Consider the following 5,298-nt stretch of genomic DNA (forward strand, 5'->3'; position numbering starts at 1 on the left):
ATGTGTTCTTATAAATTTCGCCCAACGTTGGCGCAAATCAACCAAGTGGAGAAATTTAGTATACTGAAGAAAAGATGTCCAATTGGGATGATGATGCCATGATAAAAAATTGAGCGAATATCATGGATATTAAGCCCTGCCCTTACCGTAACTAAGGATGGAACTTACAGGTATTTCAGGAGGACGATCCCAAGCTATATGTGTCTAGAGAGAACTCCCTGAAAATTGGCATGTTCAGTTGGAATCCCCTGGATTGGAAGATTGCAATTTATGTTTGATAATTTTGGGATGATATGTATTAGTATTATTTTCTTCTTTAGATATTCAGGTCCATTGATTCAGCTCACTCAAAGGCTTTCCCAAATTCTATGATGAAGCTGAGAAACAGGTTTAAAACACCCTCATACTTTTTTCCTGTGGCATCTTTTCTATATAAACTGCCAAGAGTCTGGGATATGTGCATTATTACAGAAATAGGAGTATTTCCTTTTCACCCATCATTCATAATGGTTTCTCTTTCCTTTTCCTTTTTGTAAAAAATAATAAAACTTTGTTTGATTGCAGAACCTATTTTCTCCAAGAATATGGTGATTGACAAAAGCATTCAAACAGCATATATTCAGGCAATAAGATCCGCTCAGCATTTTATCTATATCGAAAATCAATACTTTCTTGGTTCTTCATATGCTTGGCCTTCATACAAAGATGCAGGTTAAGATCGATGTCCACATTTTCCTTAGATTAATTTTCTCTCTAGTTTTTACGTACTCCCTCTGTTCCATTAAAAATGAAACGTTTTCCTTTTTGGGTTCTATTAAAAATGAAACGTTTCTAAATATGGAAACAACACTCTCTCTACTTTTTCCTCTCTCTTACTTTACTCTTTCTTCATTCACTCACAAAACAACACTACATAAAATCCCGTGCCGAAAACCAAATTTCATATTTAATGGACGGAGGGAGTAACTTTTGGTTGAATCTGCATTTAATAGACATTTATATGTAATGTGGAACTTTATTTGTAAGGGTTTCGTGTAGTCAGTAGTTCTTCTGCTTCCAGGATAATTTCTCCTGTTTTTCATTCATGTATCAGTCTTGAGGCCACTTTAGTTTGTTGGATCTTGTGTAGGTTTGGAAAAAAATGCATATTATTTTCATACATGCTATCATAATACATAAGCTTCTATCTACTTATTCAATAGTATGATGAATAATATTTTCATTTGGTGACCAAATGGCAGGGGCTGATCATCTAATCCCTATGGAGTTGGCTATGAAAAATTGCTAGTAAAATAAGAGCTAACGAGAGATTCGCCGTGTACATTATTATACCAATGTGGCCCGAGGGAAATCCCAAGGACAATGTTGTGCAAAATTTTGTTCTGGCAGGTAATTTGCAGTTTATTTATTGTTGACGAATTGTACTGGGTTCACAAGTATCTTTATTAATATCATGCTCTGTGGATCATTGGTTCAATATGCATTAATTTGTTTCATATGGCAAACATTGATGCTATATTTTGCAGTGTAATAGAGGCTATATTTTTCTGCCTGTTTGCTTTAGTTCAAATAGAGAAAGGGGAAGGTTTCTAGAAGCACTCAGTGATGTTAGGTTGAGAAGTTACTGTGACTGTTCGATGATTTGTTGATATTGGTAATAAGTGAGGGTTGGAAATGAAAATATCTATGCATATCTAATTCTTGTAATCCGTAAACTGCAAGATTCATGTACGATAGTCAATAAATAGAACTGCATGTCAGTTTTATTAGTAGTATTTATTTCTTTCTAGGCTCTTAAGTTGTATCTTGGCTACAAACTTATGATGTTATCAAGTGAAGTCTTTCAAAATTCTCAGATACGAAGATTATAATCTTTAAATGCCTGTGTATACAACAGGGACAAACAATGCAAATGATGTATCAAGTTATTGCAAAAAAGAGATCAAATCAATGAAACTCGATGCACATCCACTAGACTATTTGAATTTCTACTGCATTGGAAACCGGGAACAGGTTACAGGTCCTGGTGCTGCCTCAGGGGATGCTGCTAAGTTAGAACGAGATCCATCCTTTCTTGTGTTTAGAATAATGAGATGTATGAATCGACATTATTGTGATATAACAAATTGATCACCCAAATAGAGAGGAATGTGGAGAGCGAATTGTTGTATGTGCCTGAAATACGGTTGCCTGGCATGGAAGTAGTTCTAAGCAGGACAAAATGATCCATACATAGGCTGATTAGAAGAAAATAAACCAGCCTAGTCTATTGGTTATTGATTCCATTGATAGTACCCTTGTTAAGGTTCACTGAAAGAGAATAGTAACCCACTACTTAGTTTTTCTCTGGTTTGAAAATATGAGAAGATTTCTTTACATATTCGCTGATTGATAGAGTTAAAAAAGTGAAACACATAATATAGTACATCTGTATATGCATATTTCTTTAACCTTAGAATGTGCCTTTATATGTGATTCTCCTCCCTCATTCAGATTTCGGAGGCACAAAAGTTTCAGCGGTTCATGATTTATGTGCATGCCAAAGGAATGGTGGTGGATGACGAGTATGTAATAATAGGATCCGCCAATATAAATCAGAGATCAATGGCTGGCTCAAAAGACACAGAGATAGCAATGGGTGGATATCAACCTCATCATACCTGGGCAAAGAAGCAAAATCATCCACACGGCCAGGTTTGTTTTCCTTCGAGAGGTTTTTGCTGCTTTTAGCATCTATATATGGGTTTTCAGATTAGACACTTTCTTATTATTGTCTGATTATCAGCATGCTTTTACAATAATTATCATCGTAAAATTATATTTTGCAACTTGATATCATGCAGACATGGTGGTGTGTTAGCCTTGTAGCTTGGTATTTTTTGATGCACCGCAACTTCTAACTCTCACTCAAATATGCAGGTTTATGGATATAGAATGTCGCTATGGGCAGAGCATCTTGGTATGGTCGAAAAAGTTTACAACACGCCAGAGGATTTGGATTGCGTGAAGAGAGTGAACGAGGTTGCTGATGATAATTGGCAGAGATACACGTGCGACGAATTTAAAGAGCTGCAAGGTCATATTCTCAAGTATCCGGTGGCAGTTGATGCAGATGGCAATGTAAATCCGCTGAAAGGACATGAGAACTTCCCTGATGTTGGGGGCAGGGTTCTGGGAGCCCATTCTCCCACCATTCCCGATATCTTGACAACGTGATGCCAACCGTGTGTGTGTTCGGACCTTGAATCAACTGGTGTTTGTGTTTATGTAGAAGTTGATTGTTTGCATTTATTGGATTTGTGTTTGTGTAAATTTATTGTATTCATGTGTGAATATGTATGTATATGGAGAGAGCGGGCTGCAGATTGTGATTGTAAAATGTGTGGTTTATGAGCAAATGAAATGAGATTCAGGGACTAAGGAGTAATCTTAGCTCTTCATTATCTGCAATTTATTGAACTCTTTCTATGCAATTAATCTCGTATTCTAATTAATTATCATATTCTTATGTTGTGTCGACATCAAGTAACATAGTATATTCTTTATTCTTTAGTGTGTATGATTTCATCTATGGTTTTATGTTCATAGTGGACATTGACGTGACATCTATACATACATTTCCAAACTGACATAATTATGTTTCTACTATAAGATAAGAATGTTGTATTTGCCATTTACTAAAACATAAGTAATAAGGATATGGTACTAGGGGTGCATTAGGGTGATACCACTCTAAAATTGACAACGTGATAACAATGTATCATGTAATCTGTGATGCATAGGTAAGCAATTGTGATACATAGGCCAGCAACTCAGCATAAGGTTCCAAGCAACAACGATACGAAATTAGAGCAGTATGTTGAAAGTTAAATGACAACCTAAGCAAACAATCTGCAAAATATATGCAAACAATCAGTGATACATAGACAATCAATTCGACATATGGTTCCAAGCAATTTGTAATGCGAAATCACAAATAATCAAACAAACTACGATACATAGGCAAACAAGCCTGCCACATGGCGGACTAAGGTTGAATCTGTTTCTAAATCTAAATATCCTTATATCTCTATGTTACTGGTTACTACTTACTACACGAAGTTGTACAACTACTAATTCGTTAGGGTGTGTTTATTAATCTCTAGAAAGATAATATTATAATAATTATTTAAAGTGAAACCACATTTTTTATGTACTAGTATCTTATTTGTTTTAAAATATACTAGTACTAATTATTTATACCATTCAAGCGTTTGCTTACTTGCATCTTATAGTATAAAATTATAGCAACACTCTCACTCCTTAAATATTATGTTCCTTTCTTAAACGAAAATATATTGTCCGAATTTTACATGACAAGCTTGTTTTTCATTGCGTCGAAACAAACAATATAGTAGAAGATTGTAAATGAAGCTTATCACGTAAAAACCCCAAACCCAATATATATAAATGCCCTACAAAATATTTACTTTCAAGCATTATTGCCCTACAAACAGGAAATCTCAAGTTACAAATGCAACATTTATACAAAATATTTCTCTATGTTGGAGTAAAATTCTGAGGTTTTATCTTTCCCTTAGGGCACCCACAATGGGGCGCCCGATGGCGTCCATCGTCCTCGGGCGAGGACGATGGCACCATTGTGGGTGCCTGCCATCGGGCGCGGCCGAAGCTCACGCCCGATAGAGAGTCTGCTGCGTATAGCGCGGACGATAGGCTCTGCGGCGTATAGCGCGGACGATGGCCTATCGTCCGCGCCATCGTCCGTCCCACTGTGGGATCGGCGGACGATGGTCGAGGACAATACCACGCGTTTTTGATTTTCCTATTTAAACCTCGTTTCTCATTCACTTGTGCATACGAACATATCGCCTCTCTCATTTCGCTCATCTCTCACGATTCTACCTCTCTCGCATACGAAAATGAACCCCGGCGACGACACCAATAGTTCTAGTTCCTCGGAATCAAGTAGTTCGACATCTGAAGCCTTAGAAGCAGCCGTTGAAGAGGCCATGGCGGCATGCTTTCTGGAAATGCAGCGCGAGGCGGCGGCGGCAGCGGCTGAGCAGGTCCATAGGCCTATTCGACGTCGGACGTATGTCCCATGCGACCACGCGGCAGCTCACCAACGTCTGGTTGAAGACTATTTTGCCGATCGACCACGGTGGAGACCGACTGTTTTCCGCCGCCGGTTTAGAATGTCGCGGTACCTTTTTCTCAGCATTGTGCGGACGTTGTCGTCACGTGATAAATACTTCACGTATCGGGAAGACGACATCGGCAAACCCGGCCTTACAC

The 5,298-nt window shown here is 37.9% G+C and overlaps 1 pseudogene; it reads left to right on the plus strand.

Annotated features, from left to right (window-relative positions):
* Window positions 1-10: 10 nt before the first annotated feature.
* Window positions 11-3,427, plus strand: LOC121788592 (annotated as a pseudogene).
* Window positions 3,428-5,298: the final 1,871 nt, after the last annotated feature.

Source organism: Salvia splendens, unplaced genomic scaffold (genome assembly GCF_004379255.2).
Source record: "Salvia splendens isolate huo1 unplaced genomic scaffold, SspV2 ctg1090, whole genome shotgun sequence".
NCBI lineage: Eukaryota > Viridiplantae > Streptophyta > Magnoliopsida > Lamiales > Lamiaceae > Salvia > Salvia splendens.